This window comes from Siphateles boraxobius, unplaced genomic scaffold (genome assembly GCF_051911475.1).
Source record: "Siphateles boraxobius isolate OS27281-9 unplaced genomic scaffold, OSU_SipBor_1 130, whole genome shotgun sequence".
NCBI classification, from domain to species: Eukaryota; Metazoa; Chordata; class Actinopteri; order Cypriniformes; family Leuciscidae; genus Siphateles; species Siphateles boraxobius.
This window is the reverse complement of record NW_027508734.1, coordinates 13,700,220-13,724,981: the sequence shown is the minus strand read 5'-3', so window position 1 is coordinate 13,724,981 and position 24,762 is coordinate 13,700,220.

Here is a 24,762-nt window from a genome sequence, read left to right as displayed (position 1 = left end):
CAGGTTGAGAGAGTTTGATTTAATTTGCTAGAGTTAAATGCACTTTATATGGTGTAACTGTTTACTTATCCTACAAAGATAATACTTGAAGTGGAGGATAAACCTCTTGCTGTCTTTCGACGTGCAATAAATATCGAAAGTTATGTACAAACACCTGTCTGTTCTACTCATTTCAACTGACTTGTGAAAACTTCTAAAAAAATACAAATTCTTTGATCTATAGCAACTTTTTTTTAACAGTAACGCAAATAGTTACTTTCCCTGGTAACGAGTTACTTTTATTATAGAGTAATTCAGTTACTAAATCAGTTACTTTTTGGAACAAGTAGTGAGTAACTATAACTAATTACTTTTTAAAGTAACGTTCCCAACACTGGTGAAGTCTATAGTTGGAACTAAACAGAAGACTAAGGGCCAGATTTACTAAACAGGGCAAATTAGCGTGAGAGCGAAATAAAAATAAAAAGAAAAGAAAAGAAAAAAAAACGGTGATGGGAGTGGAAAGTTCTGTGAGTGATCTACTGATGACGGTCAAATTTAAAGTGCCCCTTTTATTCTACTGATGATGGTCAAATTTAAAGTGCCCCTTTTATTCTATTTCAAAGGCTTCTAATTTTGTTTTGGGGGTCTCCTACAACAGGTTTACATGCATCAAAGGTCAGAAAACTGTTTTATTTTCTCATAATATACATTGCACATCACCACATTTTTCAATGATTCTCGAACAACTTGACGGATAATTCAGTCTTTCTAAATCCCTCCTTTCCAAGGGCCTAGCATGCTCTGATCGGTCAGATGACCCAGTCTGTTGTGATTGGTCTACTGCTTACAGAGCGTTTCGGAAGCTAACGCCCATTACCACAACTGAACCTCAGCTCCGTCAGGAGGCTTCCTAAAGCTCAACAATTGCACACACTGTAAAGACAGTAACAATGACGTCGATTTAACCAAATCAATCTGAGCACGAGTCCGATGATGAAAAACCTGGAAGAAATACTTATTCAACCCGAACCTCCATCACGAGGACAACTTGAGCAGGACGTTCCTCAGTAATATACTACTAATTTTGAGGTACATTATGAGATTTTGCAACTAATTCCTCACCATCAGTATTAACAAGAGTATGTCCATCAACAAAACCAATGTGTGTATTTCAAATTTATTGCAGTGCACATGCGGGAACTGTATCACTAATGTGAATGACTGATGTTACAAACGTTTGTAGAACAAATCCTGCTCCATACATTTTCTTTACTCAAAGTAGTAAGAACGGCAGACAATCTGCATTAATAGACGCAGATAGATAATAGTGGGCCCACAGAAGTATTTCAGTAAAACCGAAATAACGCGAGTTAGCCGGTTAGCCAGGAGCTTAAGCCAGGAATATAAAACCACATATTTTGAACACCCGATAGAAAATGTATACATTAATAATTATTCAATAATACCAGTAAATTTACTTGTACAAAACTTAGTAAATCACCTTGCATAATTAATTTAAATGCTCTCCTCCCATAAATGTTGTGTCTGTAAGGGAAACTCCCACAAATGCATATGCATAGGTCAGCCTCAAAAATAACCCTGTCCACGCCTTTTCAGCGCTAAATTTAGTAAATCCTGCATGTTGTCAACATGTCTTTAGTAAATCCTGACAGTTGTTTTTTAATGCCAAAAGAGGGTTTGCGCTGTTACAAGCTGTTGGTAAATCCCCCCCTTAAAGTATTCATTTAGGAGTGAAACTCTGTTATGAATTAGCAGATGATTTTAATTACATTTAAATAGGATTTGATAATTATAACTTTGTATCAGAATTGTCTGATTATTCAGTAATTTTTATACTCTCACGTTAAATTTCAAATTAATATAGCTGATGTTCGTACTTGCTTTGGTCAGATTAAGGTTAGGAAGAATCCAGGCCCTGATTATAGGTGGTGGTAGACTGCTGAGGAATTGTGCTGCGCATTTTTAAAAAAAATATAAATCATTACAGGTTTCTAAAGTCCCTCATTTTTGGAAAGACTCCATACATGGATTTCTCGGCGACGTCATCACTGTTTGCGCACGCAGCCAGGGGGCAAAAGACCCGCGGTCTTCGTACCGGAGGAGGAAAGGGTTTCTGATGGCAGATACATTTGGATAGACGTACCCTGCCATGCATTTGCAGTTAGCCGTAATGATGTAACCAAGGCCCTTATGGACATACACCCAGGCACCATAAGGCTTGGCTTTAATGCCTTGCCTTTGATAGGGAGCACATCTGACCTCAACACGCAAAAATCCGGTGCAGCATCAAAGTATTTGACGAGCTGCACATGACCACATAGCACGTAGTTGTATGCATCAAGGGATTTGTACGCTCTAATCATTTCTCTTGTATACACACTTGGTGTCTGAATTAGACAATTAGGCTATATATATATATATATATATATATATATATATATATATATATATATATATATATATATATATGCTGGCCACTTCTTGTCATCCACAATCCAAAGATCGTCAGGTATTGCGTATAGGGATCCGGCAAGATCTCACCATTAATGAGAGTAAGTTTTTTAATATAATCGCCACGGTCGGAGGTAGTACTTCCCACATAATCCATCGTCAAATCTTTGATTTACAGTAAAGTAACGTTACAGCCTATGTTTGCAGTCATGATATGTTGCAGGTCGTAAAGTAACGTAAACAAGGTTAACTTATTTAAAAGCAAATTCGGGCTCTATAGAGGCTATTAAATTACTAACTTAGTCTAACATGATAATTCATACATGCATCACAGTATGTCCGGATTTTGATTCGTAAACAGTTGGACGTTTTACATAATGTTATATTAATATGAAACACAAACAAACAGATCCATCTCTGAAATTGCAGTTTATTATTGAGTCAACAAGAAATTACAAACAATGCGAAATCTACGTTAATTACAATGTTCTTTTACAGAACTCGGCATAACAGATAGAGTTTTTTTGCCCCCTGGATGCGCGCGCATCCGGTATTGTTTGTATACAAGAAACCCGTGTATAGTAAAGCCAGTTGCAAAAAAATAAATCCTCTTTCTCTTGGTGATTATAGGCCTGTTGCACTTACTACTTTAGTTTTGAAGTCTTTTGAAAAATACGTTTAGGAAGGAGATTTTAGCCTTGACACAATCAGGACTTGATCCTCTGCAGTTTGCGTATAGATTAGGTAGACAAGTAGAAGACACTACTTGCACCTTATTAAATATGATTTTAAGTCATTTGGAAGGTAAAAAAATAATAATAACATGTACGTTTGCTTTTCATTGATTTTTTTCTCTGCTTTTAACTGTGTTCTGACCCAAGTTTGGCAAGAAAACATTATTGACAAATTTCTTTTGGATTTTGAACATTGTTCGTTGGTAGGTGTATTTTTTTTTAACTACTAGATCTCAAAGAGTATGTTGAAATGGTGTGTTGTCTAATGCACCGCTGTCCTCCACTGGCCACCCCACAGGGTTTTTCTATCACCCCTTTTGTTTTCCTTATACTTATGACTGACGGGGTATTTTTGAGGGTTAGACCATTGTTATATTTGCAGATGACTCTGTGATTGTTTCTCTCTTCACCGAGTCAGATGGAAGTCATGGTCCAGTGGTAGATCATTTTATTCAATGTTGCGATGCTTCAAAATTTTGGATTGCAAAATGTTGCTTCCCTTTTAAGGGAACTCGAGCTGCGTTGGGACGCGGTGGGAACGCTCTGCGTTCATTGAACGTATAATCAGTCCAATGGAAGAGCGAGACGTCATAGGCGGGTGACGTCATAGACCAGGAAGCTATAAAGCACACCAGAAAACAGACCGCGACAGCTTCTGTGCCTTCAGCAAGCGATCTGTGTATTCTGTCCTTGTCATATTTATTGTTGTCTGTCAAGTTGCAATATATATATATATTATGGCAAAATAGACAAAGCAGCTTTGTGTTGTTCCCTGCCCACGTTATATCACGGCCGGGGGCACACACATCAGCTTTTTGTTACTATTTGGGAGTGGAGCATGCCACAGTCAGCTCTCGAGTGGGCTGACTGTGAGCTTTGCGAGAAGCTGTCCGTGAGGACGCTCCGCTCCCGCCGGGCGTTCTTCGAGGAGGACGGTTCGGTTCGCGCTCCCCGACTCGCATTTTGGGACGGATCTGACAGCGGGGGTTGGGACGGGCTCCGCCCTATCTCAGCTTTCACCTGTCAGATCCTGTGGTGGCGATTTCCAGTTCCCAGGAATTGGTATCGTTAGTGTTTTGTTTAGAAAAAAGAGAACAAAACAAATAAAGATATTAAGAAAAAGGCAGATGTTTGAGTTTTCAATAAATATATAAATAAGTCAGCTCATAACTCTGTTGAATAAAGAGGAGCTTTACAAGAAGGTTTATCTAGTGCTGTTGCTAGTTAAATATTTACTGGCCAGCTGAACATTATGAGAGTGAAAATAAAAAGAGTTTATTAGATGAAATATATCTAAAAACAGAAAAACTCTGTATCTCAGCCTCCTCGTCGGGGACTGCTGTTTTTCCCTATCTCCACACTGAGGTGTTGAGATTGTGGAATAAGCCGGTTTCTATTTTATGTGTTTAATGCCCAAACGTCTAACTATAGTAATGCTTTGGGGTTAAGTATAATGGTATGACAGTGCCTCGGGTTAAAGAGACGCTTGCGAGCTTTCTCTCTCCCGAGTCGGCGTCATCATTTTTAACCCCGACGTTACCCACCAGCCATCTTAAATAAATAAATTTTATTAGGCAGCGCTGGTGGGTAAAATATAAGGACATGGATGAATGTGAGGATGTCAGAACTGACGCTATTCGAGAATTTCGTTGTGCAAAAACAGATAAAATAAACTGGGGAGGGACGGTTTCGAGAAATCGTTTCTTCTCCGCGTCCTCTGTGGGGGGCGACTCTCTGAGGAGGGTCGCAGCACGGCCAGTTCGGTTGTTTTCCTGCTGGTGGCCACAGGGTCGTGTATGTATATATATATATATATATATATACAGGTCCTTCTCAAAAAATTTGCATATTGTGATAAAGTTAATTATTTTCCATAATGTAATGATAAAAATTAAACTTTCATATATTTTAGATTCATTGCACACCAACTGAAATATTTCAGGTCTTTTATTGTTTTAATACTGATGATTTTGGCATACAGCTCATGAAAACCCAAAATTCCTATCTCCAAAAATTAGCATATCATGAAAAGGGTCTCTAAACGAGCTATTAACCTAATCATCTGAATCAACTAATTAACTCTAAACGCCTGCAAATGATTCCTGAGGCTTTTAAAAACTCCCAGCCTGTTTCATTACTCAAAACCGCAATCATGGGTAAGACTGCCGACCTGACTGCTGTCCAGAAGGCCATCATTGACACCCTCAAGCAAGAGGGTAAGACACAGAAAGAAATTTCTGAAACAAATAGGCTGTTCCCAGAGTGCTGTATCAAGGCACCTCAGTGGGAAGTCTGTGGGAAGGAAAAAGTGTGGCAAAAAACACTGCACAACGAGAAGAGGTGACCGAACCCTGAGGAGGATTGTGGAGAAGGACCGATTCCAGACCTTAGGGGACCTGCGGAAGCAGTGGACTGAGTCTGGAGTAGAAACATCCAGAGCCACCGTGCACAGGCGTGTGCAGGAAATGGGCTACAGGTGCCGCATTCCCCAGGTCAAACCACTTTTGAACCATTAACAGCGGCAGAAGCGCCTGACATGGGCTACGGAGAAGCAGAACTGGACTGTTGCTCAGTGGTCCAAAGTACTTTTTTTGGATGAAAGCAAATTTTGCATGTCATTCAGAAATCAAGGTACCAGAGTCTGGAGGAAGACTGGGGAGAAGGAAAATTCTCAAAAAAATTAGCATATTTAATCCGACCAATAAAATAAGTGTTTTTAATACAAAAAGAGTAAACCTTCTAATAATTATGTTCAGTTATGCACTCAATACTTGGTCGGGAATCCTTTTGCAGAAATGACTGCTTCAATGCGGCGTGGCATGGAGGCAATCAGCCTGTGGCACTGCTGAGGTGTTATGGAGGCCCAGGATGCTTCGATAGCGGCCTTAAGATCATCCAGAGTGTTGGGTCTTGCGTCTCTCAACTTTCTCTTCACAATATCCCACAGATTCTCTTTGGGGTTCAGGTCAGGACAGTTGGCAGGCCAATTGAGCACAGTAATACCATGGTCAGTAAACCATTTACTAGTGTTTTTGGCACTGTGAGCAGGTGCCAGGTCGTGCTGAAAAATGAAATCTTCATTTCCATAAAGCTTTTCAGCAGATGGAAGCATGAAGTGCTCCAAAATCTCCTGATAGCTAGCTGCATTGACCCTGCCCTTGATAAAACACAGTGGAAACACCAGCAGCTGACATAGCACCCCAGACCATCACTGACTGTGGGTACTTGACACTGGACTTCAGGCATTTTGGCATTTCCTTCTCCCCAGTCTTCCTCCAGACTCTGGCACCTTGATTTCCGAATGACATGCAAAATTTGCTTTCATCCAAAAAAAGTACTTTGGACCACTGAGCAACAGTCCAGTGCTGCTTCTCTGTAGCCCATGTCAGGCGCTTCTGCTCTTTTCATGATATGCTAATTTTTTGATATAGGAATTTTGGGTTTTCATGAGCTGTATACCAAAATCATCAGTATTAAAACAATAAAAGACCTGAAATATTTCAGTTGGTGTGCAATGAATCTAAAATATATGAAAGTTTAATTTTTATCATTACATTATGGAAAATAATTAACTTTATCACAATATGCAAATTTGGTATATGCCGAGGTGCCTATTTTTTCCAATGATCCTCCGAGGAGGGTCGTAGGAACTAAGCTATTTAGAGGTAGGCAAGATCTGAGGATTATCGTCATCTCTAATAAAGCTTAGACAGGAAGTCCTGTCGCAAAAAACGAGGCTATCAGGCTTCTGAGGGCTCCTCCGGGGCAGGGACGGTTTTGAGAAATCGTTTCTCCTTGGCGCCCTCTGGGGTGCGACTCTCTGAGGAGGGTCGCAGCGCTGCAAGTTCGGTTGTTCCCTGCCGGTTCGCTGTTCAGGGCACCGAGGTCTCAGCGTCCCCATACGATCCTCCGAGGAGGGTCGTACAACGGTCAGTTCGGTTGTTCCCTGCCGGTTCGCCGCTTCAGGGCACCGTAGTGACTGTTCAACCAAATCCAGAGGCCAGTCTTGAGAGCCTGGTTCCCCTAGTAGAATTTCTGGCAGCCTGGAAACTACTGCCACATATTTCTCAGTGGGTCCTGCACACTATATGAAAGGGTTCAGAATTCGGTTCTTGTCCGCCTGGAGTTCTAGGGGTTCTCCCCACTGTGGTTGTCCCCTAGCAGGCTTTGGTTATGGAGCAGGAAGTACTGACACTTCTGCAAAAGGAGCTGTAGAAGGGGTTCCTCCTCCCGGCAGACAGTCAGGGTTTTACAGCCATTACTTCATTATTCCGAAAGAGGATGAGGGCTTGCGTCCTACTCTAGACCTGCGTCATTTAAACAGCAGGTTTCAGAATCTTAACTTCAAAGTATGCTTGCGCTAAATATGATTGTGTCACAGACTCAGTCCGAGGACTGGTTTGTCACAATAGACTTAAAGGACGCTTAATTATCTATCCATCCTCATCACAGGAGGTTATTGAGGTTTGCTTTCAGGGGCGAATCATACCAGTATCGGGTTCTTCCATTCGGCCTAGGTTATCACCCCGCACCTTTATAATATGCGTGGATGCAGCTCTGGCTCCTCTGAGATTCCAGGGCATTCACGTATTAAATTATATCGACGATTGGTTGATTTTAGCTCAGTCCGAGCTTTTGGCAGTTCAACATCGAGATGTCGTTCTGTCCCACATAAGGAGGTTGGGGTTGCGGCTCAACACCAAAAAGTGTACTCCTCCCAGCTCAGAGGACCACTTTTCTAGGTGTAATATGGGATTCGACAACATGCAAGCACGTCTGTCTCCTGCACGTATTTCTGCGATTCTCAGCCATAAAGAATGTAAACTAGGTCAGTCATTCACTGCAAAACAGTCTCTGAGACTGTTGGGGCTCATGGTAGTTGCGTCCAACGTAGTTACTTTTGGCCTTCTGTACATGAGCCCCCTGCGGTGGTGGCTTGGTACCAAGGGGTTTTCTCCGAGGGGAAATCCGTTTTCGCATGATCACGGTCACGCGGCTATGCCTTCGTGCCTCGGTCATGTGGAAGAAACCTTGGTTCCTCGCCCAGGGCCCAGTGCTGGGGGCTTCTTGTCGACGCGTCATGCTATCGACGGATACGTCCCTCCCAGGATGGAGGGCGGTCATGAGTGGCCAGTCGGTGAAAGGTCTTTGGTTGGGGCTCATGGCAGTTGCGTCCAACGTAGTTACTTTTGGCCTTCTGTACATGAGACCCCTGCAGTAGTGGATCAGGACCAAGGGGTTTTCTCCGAGGGGAAATCCGTTTTCGCATGATCAAGGTCACGCGGCTATGCCTTCGTGCCTCGGTCATGTGGAAGAACCTTGGTTCCTCGTCCAGGCCCAGTGTTGGGGGCTTCTTGTCGATGCATAATGCTTTCGACGGATGCTTCCCTCACAAGTCGGGGGCAATAATGAGTGGTCGCTCGGCGATGGGTCCGGACAACACACTGATGGTCTCGTATATCACAGCAGATATCCTGTTGAGGCAGGGGCTGTGACCCGGGGAATTGAGACTTAACCCCGATGTGGTGGAGCTTCTTAGGGAGAACTTCGGTGAACTCAAGTCGACCTTTCGCATCGTTTGTACAATGCATTGCCCTTTGTGGTTCTCCCTCACGCATCCAGCTCCGCTTGGACTGGACGTGATGTATTAGGTGTGGTTGAAGCTACACCTGTACGCATTCCCGATATCTTTGCTCCTAGGAGCTCTGGAGTTATGGATACTGTGGGCTCAGCCTCTGAGGGGGCCCAGCTCATAGATTCAGGTCTCTCGACCGAGGTCGTGGAGACCATACTCCAGTCCAGAGCTCCCTCCACGAGAAGACTAAATATGCATTGACATACAAACTGTTCTCTGCCTGGTGCAGAGAACGCCTTCTTAATCTTGTTTCTGCCCTGTTGGTACAGTACTTGATTTCTGTAATGAATGTTTCTTTGCTGGGTTATCTTTGAGGAGTGATCCTTAATTTCGTCTTCTCCGTGGTACATGAGGCTGATGCCTGCACGTACTTGGATTTGCACCTGGTTTGGTGGTAGTATTTCTTCACTCCAGGTGGGGTTGTATATCTCAGTTCCCTACTAAATGTGCGGGTCATTTGTGCTCCAGGCCTTCTGTCCTCCACCTTTAATACCCCAGATCAGGAAAAACTTAATCTGTTATGCCTTATCCGGGCTTTGGATGCGTATGTCCACAGAGCTGCTCAGTGGCATATATCAGAACAATTATTTTTCTGCTTTGGGTAACTTAAGATAGGTTGCCCTGCATCTAAACCGATAATGAGCAACTGGGTAGTTGAAGCTATCTCACTTGCTTATGAAGCGGCCGGACAGCCTTCACCTATGGCTGTTCAGGCCCATTCTACAAGGAGTATGGCTGCCTCTAGGCTTTAATTTGGGGGGTTTCCCTTCAGGACATTTGTAATGCGGCAGGCTGGTCCTCACCACATACATTTGTCAGATTTTATGACCTAGACCTCTCCACTCCCGGGGCTAGGCTGCTTGCTTCTTAGTGTGCGCAAGGACTTCACACAGAACAGGCATTTCTCATTATGGCGTAGTGGGTATAGGGTTCCCACCGCGTCTCAACGTAGCTCGAGTTCCCTTGAAAAGGCTGCGTTCTCCTGCCATACTTCCTGAATGCCCTGATCAACTTGCTTCAGGCTTTTTCAGAAGCTGTCGCAGTCTGTTTTCTGGTGTGCTTTATAGCTTCCTGGTCTATGACTTCACCCGCCTATGACGTCTCGCTCTTCCATTGACTGATTATACACGTGCTTCACGTTTCAATCACGCAGAGCGTTCCCACTGCGTCTCAACGTACCGTCTCATTCCCTCTCAGGGAACCAGGGTTACATACGTAACCTGAGACGTTTTAAAGCAAAAGAGATATCCATTGATTTCCGTAAGAAGAACTCTGTACCTGTGTTTCCTGCTGTCATAAAGGGACATCAGGTAGAAGTTAAGTGTTTGAAATATTTAAGGTCAATCTTTGAGGATAAATTAAATTTTGAAGCAAACAATGACATTAGAGGGAAAGCTCTTCAGCGCCTGCATTTTATGAAGATAATTCTGGGGAGAATCACGCAACATGCATGGAAAACTGTTAAAGTTGTCGGTATCCTATTTTAATTCATTTATTGATAGCTCAATGTTATTGTTTTATAGCAGCAAGTACACTTGTTTCTTGTCAAAATAAAGTGATGTCTTTCTTTTTTTCTTTTTTTTTTTTACTGTCAATGCATTTCATTTGTGAAGAAATTGACCTAGCTATGGCCAATTGTGCAGCACACCTATGGCATTGTGAACAGGACTTTAGATATGACCATATCACACTGTCTGTAATTGTGTCCCTCGTGTTTGTTTGTGTCAAATTATATGTGGAATCTACTTTGACTAACCCAAGACAAACTAAGTTTTTTCCCCGCAGTCTAGTATCTTTTTACGTCACGAACAAAGCTAAAATCAGCCTAACAAAGAGCTTTTCAACTTTTCCTCATAAAATCCACAGAGCGAGACATGCTGCGCACATTTAAATGTCATTAATTACTACCTGTGCTGAATAAGAAATGAAAAAATAGATACTGTGAAACCAAAGCTGTTCTCTCTGTTGGGGTTCAACTATTGTCAAAAGGCTTCTATGGGGGAAAATGTTTGTTGGAAATGAAGCTTCATTAAAATTCAATGGAGAATGTTCTCTCATCACTGTTAATTGGGTGCTGCCCCTTTCAACTGAATCATCACGGAGCAGTTTAAATATCTGCTTTGGTTCATTTGCACAGTCTGTCTGTTGCTGCTGCTGCAAAAAAAAAGGAAGATGTTTTGCTCATCTGAGTGAGTTCAGAGCATTCGTTACTCAAAAGACATTCTCCTTTTTAAAGTTTTGCTTTGGAGGTTGCTAATCTTTTATTGTGTAAACAAGACATTGATCCCTCCAGCGATCAGTAAGTATTTCGTACTGTGAAATATACACAACCAAAAATACTTGTCTGATACCAATGAAGTGTTTACTGTATTTGTTGTTTCAAATTGTTGCCTATTAGTTAAAACGGACATAATTCAATTTAAAAAGAACATTCCAAATGCAATAAGCTCCATCGTCAACCTTGTGGCATATAGTTGGTTAACCACAGAAAATCATTTCAACTTGTCCCTCAGCTTATAACATTTTGTAAGATTTAAAAGAACAATATTTTAGTAAAAGCATTTTTGATGCAGACTACAGTTCTAGGTGGATGAACCAGCTTCCACCATGTAAATAGTGCTTGTAAGTACATTTTATTTATAGAGCACATTTAAATTCAGCTTACACTGACCGAAGTGTACCAAAACAATCATAAAATACAAAAAATATAAAATAAAATGGAATAAAAATCAAAGATAACCGTTACTAATCCATAGATTATTAATCAGAAAAGGCTAATGAGTAAAGATGTGTCTTAAGTTTAGATTTAAAAACAGAAATAGAAGGAGCACTCTTAACCTGTTAATAACCAACGCCCCCGGTACCGGGGGCAACGGGGCGCCCCCCCCCCCCCCGCGAAAAAAAATTCATATTCAAATTTCTAAGCAACCACTGAAATGGAATAACACAAAATAGGTATCATTTTAAAGCTTAGAATCTCAGCTTTTTAATGCATCTAATCAATTTGATCAACTCCTAACGAGTGCTGAGTAATCCCTCTAAAACGGAGTATACCGCCAGCTGGCGCCACCTAGCTTCGATAAAAAATAATAATAATATTTTTCAAAAATATTACCTTGATCAACTTAAAATAGGTGTCATTTGAAAGCTTAGAGTCTGAAATTTACAATGAATGTAGCCAATTTTATAACTTCCTAAGTAGTGATGAGTTATTTGCTGATAAATAGAAAAAAAATGTTTTCATAATTTATGAAGTAGTACATACTACAATATGTCAAATACATCATACAGCTCAGATAGTCATGTGCCATATGTCATTTGAAAGGTCTCAATGAGTAGAATAGAACAAGCATAATTGTTTCGGGCTTTTTACTAAACTTGAGTGAGGTTTTGTACAAGAAGCCCCTCAAGAGACCATATGTAAATCATATAAGGATGCATAATTTAAGGCACATTTCCGTTCGTAACTTCATTAAACATACTCCGATTGTGGGAAATGACACATCATTATTTACAGCAGATTCTTACGATTAAAATGAGTCCAAACTTAACATAATCCATCACTCAGCACTAAAGATATTCCTCATGGATTTCTACCACAAAGAAAATCCAAAGACGCACGTAGCCAAGCAAGGTAGCTTAGACTTGGCCTTTTCACTCGTATCTTCATGAAAGATACATCGATCATGTAAAATGACATATCGTTATTTACAGCAGGGGCTCACGATTAAAAAGAGCCCAAACTCAATATATTCCATGAATCAGATCTAAAGATATTCCTCATGGCGTTCCAACACAAAAAATACCACAGACGTACCTAGCCAAGTGTATACTGGTGAAGCACTCGCTTTGGTTTTTCGCTTATAACTTCATGAAACATGCACAGATCGTAGGATATTGCACAACATTATTTTCAGCAGACTCTCACGATTAAAAAGAGCCCAAACACAGCATAATCCATCACTCAGATCTTAAGATATTCCTAATGGAGTTGTAACACACGCACCCCCACAGGCGCACATAGAGCCTTGTATATAGATGGAGCACTAATGCCGCGATTTCACTCATAACTCAATGAAGCATGCATAAATCGTGTAAAATGGCACATCATTATTTACAGCAGATTGTTAAGATTAAAAAGAGCCCAAACTCACCATAATCCATCACTCAGATCTAAAGATATTCCTTATGGACTTCTAACACATGACGTTGCACTATGCGCACCAATGAAGTAGCAGTAGCAGTGATGCTATGTTGTTTTGATGTGACGTTTCAGCTCATAACTCTATGAAACATGCATGGATTGTGATAAATCGAACATCTTTATTGACAGCAGATTCTCACGATTACAAAGAGCCCAAACACAACATGATCCATTTCGTTGATCACGAGATATACCTCACGAAGTGATGCATGCTTGGCTAAAAAACATGTCTCTCATCTTTCCGGGATGCAATGTGTTTTCCAATGTTTTCGGAGCCATCCGTGCTTTTTTCAAACGTGGGATAACACAAAATATATATCATCTTAAAGCTTAGAATCTCAGCTTTTTAAAGCATCTAACAACTTCGATCAACTCTGAACGAGTGCTGAGTAGTCCCTCTAACTCTGAGGGCACCGCCCGCGGAGGCCACCTGGCTGCGAAAATATTAATTATCATATTTTTCAAAAATATTGCCTTGATTAACACAAAATAGGTGTCATTTGAAAGCTTAGAGTCTGAACTTAATAGTGAATGTAGCCAATTTGAACATCTCCTAAGTATTGCTTAGTTATTTGCTAATAAATAGAATTTATTTTTTTCATAATCTATAAAATACTTTTTTTTACTATGTACTGCAATGTGCCAAAAACATAATACAGCTCATGAAACATTCACAGATCGTTGAAAATGGCACATATTTTTTTACAGCATACTATTACAATTAAAATGAGCCCAAAATGAACATAATCTATTGCGTTTATGACAAGATATTCTCCATGGAGGAACAATTTTAAAAATACCCATTAGGGGGCGTCAATGACTGAACAAAAAGCCTGTCTTGGTTCCAAATGCTGTAACTTTTGATTCCTTTATCCAATCACCACACAATTTTATCCAGATGCAGCTCACATGTAGAGGGAATTCACCAAAAAAGAATTTTCCACCTACCTTATTTCCTTCCTGAGTTATTATATGTCAAATAAGAAAGATATGCAAAATCATAATAAAAATTATATTTATTTTTTGTCTTTTCTCGGCAGGAAAATGTCCAAATGTAATGTAATTTATATTTTCAAAAAATTTGAAAAGTGTTCTATCAAACGATACCTACCTTTTGACTCTCCTTGCTATAGTTTTGGAGTTATGAGTCTATAGTTTTGTGTGTCACTCAGAAAACAACAATTTTTTATTGCCTTTCAAATGTGTGAGGACTAAACAAAAAGGCTTGGTTTGTTCAGAATGCTGTAACTTTTGAGTACTTTATGCAATCACCACAAAATTTTATCCAGATGCAGGTCACCTGTAGAGGGACTTCACCAAAAAAGAATTTTTGAGCTACCTTTTTTCCTTCCAGAGTTATTCTATGTCAAACAAGAAATATGCAAAATCATAATAAAAATTATATATATTTTTTTGTCTTTTATCAGCAGTTTCTCAGCAGGAGAATGTCCAAATATAATGTAATTTATATTTTCAAAAAATTTGAAAAGTCTTCTATCAAACAATACCTCCCTTTTGACTCTCCTCGTTACAGTTTTGGAGTTATGAGTCTGTACTTTTATGCGTGTCTCTCAGACAAAACAACTCAAAAATGGCTTCAGTGCTTAACGGGTTAATGTCAGATGGTAACTGATTCCATAACCGTGGAGCAGCAACTGGAAAGGCTCTGTCACCTTTCGATTTAAGACGTGACCGTAGGACATGTAGGAGAGCTTTATTGGCAGACCTGAGGGACTGAATTCAAATAAATAAGATGAGAAATGTCAGATGGGGCTTGTCTGTTCAGAGCAGGTAAACTTTAAGTTGAATTCTAAAAAAGACAGGAAGCCAGTGAAGAGAAGCTAAAATTGTAGTGATTACGTTTTTTGCACTAGTTGGGCAAGGCAAGGCAAGTTTATTTGTATAGCGCATTTCATACACAATGGTAATTCAAAGTGCTTTACATAGAAGAAATTAAAATAATCAAAAGAAATCAGAATAATTAAAACAGTTTAGAATAAAAGATAAAATACAGAATTATTAAAACAGTTTAGAATGAAAAAATAAAATAATAAAATAAAATACAGTACGAGTTAACAGTCTAGCTGCTGCGTTCTGAACCATCTGTAAACGTGCCGATGAAGATTGAGGAAGACCATGGTATAATAAAGAATTACAATAGTCCAGCTGTTATGTAATAAATGCATGAATAACTTTTTCCTAGTCTTGAAAGGAAAGTGTCGATTTAAGTCTAGAAATGGTTCTTAATTGAGAGTAGCTGTTTTTAACAACTGGGCTAATTTGTTTTTTTAAGACAAGACATTTGTTTTTAAGTCAAAGATAACTTTTTTTTTATCGGACAACATATGGAGTGAGATTGTCTAAGTAACTAGCTATAGAGTTTCTGGTTTTGGAGGGACTAAAGATAATCACCCAAGTTATCTCATTGTTAGGCTGGAGGAAATTATTTGCTATCCAGCATTTAATATCCATAAGACAGTCCATGAGAGGTTGCAAAATCTCTAGATTTTAATGGAAGGTACAGCTGAGAATCATCGGCATAGAAATGAAAATAAATTTTATATTTCCTGATTATATTACCGAGTGCAAGGGAAGCATGTACAGCTTAACTGTGGAAGGGGCCGTGCATTATTCTGTCTTAATTTAATTTTTACATGAGGGAAAAAAAAAACATTAAAACTGTATGTCATCCATTAACCATTTTATTGACATTGGTCAAGTATCTAGACCCCTTAAGTTGGCTGGCAATAAAATTGACCACATATTCAGAGTCACTATAGTGTCAACAATGCTTAAAGGGTAACTAACATCAGGCACTGAATCTGATTTGGAAGTGATCAATCACAGACAGGCATAAAGCTATTTGAGAATATACTCATCCATGATACAGAAGTATATACACTCACCTAAAGGATTATTAGGAACACCATACTAATACTGTGTTTGACCCCCTTTCGCCTTCAGAACTGCTTTAATTCTAAGTGGCATTGATTCAACAAGGTGCTGAAAGCATTCTTTAGAAATGCTGGCCCATATTGATAGGATAGCATCTTGCAGTTGATGGAGATTTGTGGGATGCACATCCAGGGCACGAAGCTCCCGTTCCACATCATCCCAAATATGCTCTATTGGGTTGAGATCTGCTGACTGTGGGGTCCATTTTAGTACAGTGAACTCATAGTCATATTCAAGAAACCAACTTGAAATGATTTGAGCTTTGTGACATGGTGCATTATCCTGCTGGAAGTAGCCATCAAAGGATGGGTACATGGTGGCCATAAAGGGACGGACATAGTCAGAAACAATGCTCAGGTAGGCCGTGGCATTTAAACAATGCCCAGTTGGCACTAAGGGGCCTAAAGTGTGCCAAGAAAACATCCCCCACACCATTACACCACCACCACCAGCCTGCACAGTGGTAAAAAGGCATGATGGATCCATGTTCTCATTCTGTTTACGCCAAATTCTGACTCTACCATCTGAATGTCTCAACAGAAATCGAGACTCATCAGACCAGGCAACATTTTTCCAGTCTTCAACTGTCCAATTTTGGTGAGCTCTTGCAAATTTTAGCCTCTTTTTCTATTTGTAGTGGAGTGGTACCTGGTGGGGTCTTCTGCTGTTGTAGCCCATCCGCCTCAAGGTTGTGCGTGTTGTGGCTTCACAAATGCTTTGCTGCATACCTCGGTTGTAACGAGTGGTTATTTCAGTCAAAGTTTCTCTTCTATCAGCTTGAATCAGTCGGCCCATTCTCCTCTGACCTCTAGCATCAACAAGGCATTTTCGCCCACAGGACTGCCCCATACTGGATGTTTTTCCCTTTTCGCACCATTCTTTGTAAACCCTAGAAATGGTTGTGCGTGAAAATCTGAGCAGATTGTGAAATACTCAGACCGGCCCATCTGGCACCAAAAAACCATGCCACGCTCAAAATTGCTTAAATCACCTTTCTTTCCCATTCTGACATTCAGTTTGGAGTTCAGGAGATTGTCTTGACCAGGACCACACCCCTAAATTCATTGAAGCAACTGCAATGTGATTGGTTGATTAGATAATTGCATTAGTGAGAAATTGAACAGGTGTTCCTAATAATCCTTTAGGTGAGTGTATATTGTGTGCTTAGAAATGTCTTTTGTTACCTTCAGACCGAGAAAATAATTCTTGATCAGGACAAAAAACAGATCAAGACAAAATAATACTGGCCACTTAGGACATACTTTACAAATCGTTACACCACATAGTGTGTCTGTGTAATCAACATCATGCCATAAATGCTTGAAATTGCTCAGAACATTCCTTTAAAGCAAAATTGCACTCAAACCTTTGCATCGGTGAGGAACATCAAACCAACAGATCCAAATTATTCCTAACGCTGCTTGTTGGATGAGTTATTCGGTAAGCCTAAAACTGCCACCTTTTATATAATCCATAAGATATGTCTTGCAGAGGAAATGACCCAAATGCGATTCAGGGCAATTTATCGTCTTTCTTGCGTGCACTGCAGTCTCACGTAATATATTATCACATCATGTTACTACTCAAATGCTGTGTTTATTTCGAGAAACTGCAAGTTAAGGTGTCATTTGGCAGGTAACGTTGAGCGATCTGCAAAAGTAATAGGGCTTCATCCACTGTACTGGTGAGGTTGGCAAAAAAAAAAGTATTGTTTCTTGCCAAGCATCACTTATTGTTGAACAAACCCTTAACCACAAGTATTAAACTCCATCGTGTAAAGCCACAGTCACACTAGACTTTGAGCAGTAGACTTCGAAAAGTTTGCTTTCTTTTAATTCAGCTAAGAAGTCATGCCGTGACGTATCAATGTTACAAGTTGTCATGACTTTACTACAATTAATCCTGTTCTTGTATTGTTCATGCGTTATGCAGCAGTGTAAATTTAAAAAGTACATGTATGGGCGCAAATAGTGTCTCATATGGACAAATGAGCAGTGGGTTATGAAGCATTCATTACTCAGGCAGCTGAAGCCTCTACATTTTCAGGGCCTCTGTGGGGAGAAAGAGGCTGTTAATGAAGGAGGATCCTAATTACAGCCAGGAAGAGAAATCTCCAATCCAATCAGCTTGAGCCTGGCAGACACAGTAGGCCCTTGCCCAATTAGAAAGCACAATTTAAATATTTAAATCGGAGCAGGTGTCTGGAAAGAAGCCCCAAAGAGGACAATGAGCTCTCGTACACTGGAAACGTATATGACATCATCTCACTCCTGATGCTGATAGCAATGGAAGGTGAAGAAGTGGATGAGACGTGGCCACATGTTTACACCTGGTAATGATGACTTGACGCTTTTTTTTTATTGTGGATCTAGAATAAAAACACGCACACACACATGAAGACATCCCCCCCCCCCCCCCCCCAAAAAAAAAAAGAAAAGAAAAGATAATTCACTTAAATATCTAAGGTTTTTCCAGTGCATTCTGGAATTACAGTAAAATTCTCATAGTTTACTAGCTGACGAGACGGTCTTTACCTTATGCAAATGACTGGCCACACGCTACAGCATCAGCAGTCAGACAGCCAGCTGGAGAGTGGCTCCCACGTTTAAAAGCTGGGTCTCTCTCATATCTCCATTGATGCTGCTTGTGTTGTCAGTCTGCAGTTTGTTAATAGAATTTTTCTTCTAGCTGTCGCCAGAAAAGGCAAGTGCAGACTACCATAATAATACATGCAATTTTAATCAGTTCTTTGCATGCATATGAAGACACACCAGGGTGTTAACATGGTCCCTGCTCAGCCGAATTCCTCTCCCCTTAATTACTTCATTTCAAAATACTAATGTAAAAAAATACAATAAAGCATGTGTACATAGCCTGACGTGTACGTAGACCAACAATGTAAAAATCAAGTAAAAAATATCTAGTATCCTCTTCCTCACCATGAAGTTTGGTTTTATTTATTTTGTTCCACAAGGATGTGGATATCCTGAGGAACAAGTCTCAGGCTGTCATGGAGAATAATGAAATGTGCCATGCCCTGACTATCACTGCTGAAGGGCTTCTGGGCTGTATCTTCTTCACAGTTCTAATCACACTTCATCTGACATACAAACTTTCAGGACTGCTCTGTCTGGTCAGAGCTGGGGCCTAACAGTCTGTGCATGTGCTCTGACACCTTGAGTGATGTGTTTGCCACATGGGCACCAAGATTGAGTCTGACTCATGTCATTTTGCAACCCTCCCACCACCTGCCATTTTCTGTACTATCATATACAATGGTAAAAGGGCCAAAAATAAAATGCATTGCATTCAGAAAAAAATGATCTGTTTGTCAATCATTTGGTGTGTTCGCTTTTGCAAACGTGTCTTTAGTGGGAGGGGTTTTGGAGAGAGATTGTGAGGTTGAAGAAATTGTGGTCTAATTTAGTGTTCATTTCTAACTTCCAGTTTCTTTAGATATCATAAAAACTAACAATAATTAGTCTAGGTTAATGTTAATTTCAGCATATGACTTTCTGAATCACCATTTTTGACGCAAGTCTACTGTTCTAGGTTGATGAACCAGTTTGCACCATGTAATAATATACTAATAATTTTAACATTAAGTTATATAAATTAACATGAATCTGTTTTGATCAAACAATTTATTTATAAAGCAACATTAATGTAGATTAATAAGTGGTGTAAGAATTTGTCAACCCACTTTTAAAACGCAACTATTTTGCCAGTTGGTGACTTCATATGAATTTGTATGATTTTGTTTGTACAAAAAGATATGCTTTTCGGGGAAAAAACTTGAAAATTAAGCAAGAATGAAGGTCTACCCCTACACCTAAACCTTGGAGTATAAGCAGGATTGTATGAATGAGATTGTATTAATTCTTATGAATTCACCAAAATGTAAAACAATTACAAATTCCCATGAGAATGTATTTAAATTGTTCACAGTTAGTTCATGAAATTTAATGAATTAATATTAACTATTTATCTATAGCGTTTACTGTTATGTACTTTTGCACTCACTATTTTTGAAAATTAATTGCATTATGTAATGTTAGCAACATAATTTGATTTTTTTTAAGCCCTCATCCATTGTCATCTTTCATATCATCAGACAAGCTTTTGCCCTTTTCACAGGAAGTCCTGTGTGTTTTTAAGGTTTGAAATAGAAATTTCATAAATTATGTAAAAATGTACACTTTCTTTCAGCAATATAAAACTTTCCAGCTCTCAGAATAATATTGTCAGGCGTTGTGCAGGATGCAGAAGACGAGGACAAAAGGAACTTAATGTAGATGCTTTATTTACAAATTTAACTTACAGAGATGAAGGGAAACATTCCAGGACTTCAGTTCACACAACTAAACATAGATAACGACCGACAAAGACTAACTGAACAGAAGGAGACTAAATACAAGCACAAACCAAACATAAGGTGAAGACAGGTGACACAGATGATCATGACGAGAAACAGATGGTTAATGAGGAAGTGAGTTCAGGTGAGGAGACAAGTGGGATCCTGGGAAGTGTAGTGATGACAAAGACAGACTGGTGCAGACGATGACTGTGACATAACTCCCCCCTCCCGCTAGGCGTGACCCGCGCCGTACAAGGCAGAACACGGGAGAGGGGGTGGGCATCCAGGATGGTCCAGGCGGCCAGGGCGGAGCAGGACGTGCAGGCGGCCAGGGCGGAGCAGGACGTGCAGGCGGCCAGGGCGGAGCAGGACGTGCAGGCGGCCAGGGCGGAGCAGGACGTGCAGGCGGCCAGGGCGGAGCAGGACGTGCAGGCGGCCAGGGCGGAGCAGGACGTGCAGGCGGCCAGGGCGGAGCAGGACGTGCAGGCGGCCAGGGCGGTGTAGGCCCTAGGGGCGGCCGTGGCGGTGAGGACCCTTCGGGCGGCCGTGGCGGTGAGGACCCTTCGGGCGGCCGTGGCGGTGAGGACCCTTCGGGCGGCCGTGGCGGTGAGGACCCTTCGGGCGGCCGTGGCGGTGAGGACCCTTCGGGGGCCTACTGCTCCCCCCAAAAAAAATACTTGGGGTGAGTGACAGTCTCTGAAAAGGACGGACTCAGCGGTGAAGAGGACTCTGGACTGGTCTGCGCCAGCGGTGAAAAAGTCTCTGGGCTGGACGGCGCCAGCGGTGAAGGGGTCTCAGGACTGGACGGAACCAGCGGTGAAAAAGCCTCTGGGCTGGACGGAACCAGCCGTGAAGGGGTCTCTGGGCTGGACGGAACCAGCCGTGAAGGGGTCTCTGGGCTGGACGGAACCAGCCGTGAAGGGGTCTCTGGGCTGGACGGAACCAGCCGTGAAGGGGTCTCTGGGCTGGACGGAACCAGCCGTGAAGGGGTCTCTGGGCTGGACGGAACCAGCCGTGAAGGGGTCTCTGGGCTGGACGGAACCAGCCGTGAAGGGGTCTCTGGGCTGGACGGAACCAGCCGTGAAGGGGTCTCTGGGCTGGACGGAACCAGCCGTGAAGGGGTCTCTGGGCTGGACGGAACCAGCCGTGAAGGGGTCTCTGGGCTGGACGGAGCCAGCGGTGAAGGGGTCTCTGGGCTGGACGGAGCCAGCGGCGAGGGGCTCTGGGCTGCACGGCGTCAGCGGCGAGGGCTGTGTGCTGGACGGGACCAGCGGTGAAGGAAGCTCTGTGAAAAAGTCTATTAAATCAGTGCTGGACAGGACCAGCGGTGAAGACTCAGAGCTGGACGGGACCAGCGGCGAAGGAAGCTCTGGGCTGGACGGGACTAGCGGCGAAGGAAGCTCTGGGCTGGACGGGACTAGCAGCGAAGGAAGCTCTGGGCTGGACGGGACCAGCGGCTCGGCTTGGCTGGGTTGGACAGAACCAACGGTGAAGGCTCGGCTGGACTGGACGGAACCCGCGGTGAACCAACGCTACGGACCATGAACGGGGAGCCAAACCATCTTAATACGGCCTCCAGATACCGCTCAATGGTCTCACCGGGATTTCCGGGTGGGATCCACGAATAGAAGTGTGGATCTAAACCATTCCAAAATAGATCCATCAACTGCTGATCGGTAAGGGAGGTTTGATGGCTGTACTTAATAAATTCCTCTACGTAAGATTCTATCTTACGGCCATTCTGGTTAATAGAACACAAGATCAGCCCCGCTTCGTCCAACTTTTGTTTGGTCGGTCTTTCTGTCAGGCGTTGTGCAGGATGCAGAAGACAAGGACAAAAGGAACTCAATGTAGATGCTTTATTTACAAACTTAACTTGCAGAGATGAAGGGAAACATTCCAGGACTTCAGTTAACACAACTAAACATAGATAACGACCGACAAAGACTAACTGAACAGAAGGAGACTAAATACAAGCACAAACCAAACATAACAAGGTGAAGACAGGTGACACAGATGATCATGACGAGAAACAGGTGGTTAATGAGGAAGTGAGTTCAGGTGAGGAGACAAGCGGGATCCTGGGAAGTGTAGTGATGACAAAGACAGACTGGTGCTGACGATGACTGTGACAAATATATTCCGGTATACATTTATTTATTTATTTTGTTGTGTTTTTTCATTTTACTGAAAATCACAATGTTTACAGACACATTCCTGCAATTCCTGTGGTATGTTATGTCTTGTCAGAGCGGGAAACAGTAGCCAGGGGTACTGAGCTTAGCGACATTAGGCATTTTATAGCTGCATGCCCGCTAAGAAATATATACAACCATAAATTAGCCTGCTGTCTCTTTTTTTTTAATACATTTTTTTTTTTATAAGAGGTGAATGGGGTCATTGACATCATGTGTTCTGAATGAACCTTGAAAAGATCTATATCTAAATTTGGAAAAGCGGTTGACGTCCCGTTTTCTTCTGGATGCAATTTAATGACGATCAAATGTCAGTGCTTGTCTGAAAGTTGATTGTGCACTCTTTGCTTTTAAATACCATGTCAGTCAATGCATACACTGCTTTTGAGTTGCTGCTTGTTAAATACCAGGGGCATCACTAGGATTTTCTTTTTAAGGGGTCTAAGCCTATTTAAAAATTATAAAAAAAAAGGTAACACTTTAGTTTAGGATCTAATGCTCACTATTAACCAGTTTCATTACCATGCAAAGGCAGGGTTTTATAATCACTGTGGTCCCAAATGTGAGGTAGGGCAGATAGGGGCGTTCTGGGTTTCCCCGAGAAAATTTTGATTTCTCTGATCTACATATTTTAAGATGTTTTGAAGGCCAAAAAATTGGATAACAGCTTTAAAACCATGTCAGTGGGCAGCTGATTATTTTTCTCTCCTCATCAGCATCACATTCTTTTTCTCTTTGTTTTTATCTTGCCCTGTCTCTTCCCCTCCTAAAGCTGAGCTTTGACTGTTATACGCTTATTTCACGCAGCCGTTATTTTGAAATCGAAAGCGAGGCTCCGGTGGGAAGAAAACCGGAAGTGTTGCCTTTAATCACAGGAGATTGCGAATGCGATGGTGTATTGTTGTGTTTAATGTAGAAATTAGTTGTTCTAAAACTGTACATACATGTCTTTCATACTTTAGACTATATACAGTGAAATTCATTTATAAATAAAATATTTTTTATATATAATTCAGAAAGTAAAAAAAGAAGCAGGAACAAACTATATACACGTCCTATATTGGATATTAACATCCAATAGTGTAAATCGCGGCAGCAGCTTCAGGTTGGTAGTCCAAGGCATTGTTGTTTATCTTTACTTCCGGGTTCTTCCCACCGGAGCCTTGCTTTCGATTTCAAAATAACGGGTGCGTGAAATAAGCGTATAGGCTTTTCCTTTTTGTCTGTCAGTGAAGAAAGTAACATAGGGTCAATTGATAGGTCGATTTTGCCTATGAATCATTTTCTCAGACGTGTTTATTTACTGAAAGCTACTAAAGCTAGGTAATTAAGTTTATTAAATGCATTCACAATATTAGAGCATGACCGATATATCGGCGGGCCGATATTATCGGCCGATATTAGGCACTTACCTAACTATCAGTATCGGCATTTATAATGGCCGATAAATTAATATTTAAAAAAATGCAGGTGCGGTGATTCATGTAAGGGTAGCGCTGCCAATAAAGCACCTAAAAGCTGTCACAAAGAACTGACAAAAGTAATGATTGTGAAAACATCAAATATAGCAATGAAGATGAAGAACGCGCTGAATCTGATTATAACAAGACTGAAGCGAACACGAATTTGTGTAGCCTACATTAATCACAAATTTTTAGGGGGGCTAGGCAGAAGTTTAGGGGGGCTGAAGCCCCCTTAAAAAGGGCCTAGCGACGCCCCTGTTAAATACTGTTAGTTATTCTTTCAAATCTCCATTTATTCTTGTTAGTCACACTTTATACTTGCAATTAAAAACAATGAACTATAATTCTATAACCCTAGCACAATCTCTGTGTCTTTAATAATATATTAACAAGAACATGTTTTAGAGCAAACTTAAATTTGAATGTGAAAAAATACTGTGTTTTTAATAAAGCGTTATCCACATTTCAGACTGTAAACAAATAACCAGAGTAAACATGCAAGAAGGTAAAGGCAGAGCAGAAGAGAGTTTTACTCAAGCCTTTGTCAAAGTTTTCTTTCTCTCTCGTTCTCTCTCATCTTTGTTTGTATGTACTTTTGATTAAAAACAGGCTTTTCACCAGGCTGAAGTGATTAGCATTGATTGTGAGATGAGAGTGTACATGCAACGCAGTGGCAAAATGACAGTCTATCACATAGGCACACTACACACACACACACACACACACACACACACACTGTTGTTTATTCTGTTATGACACCATCAC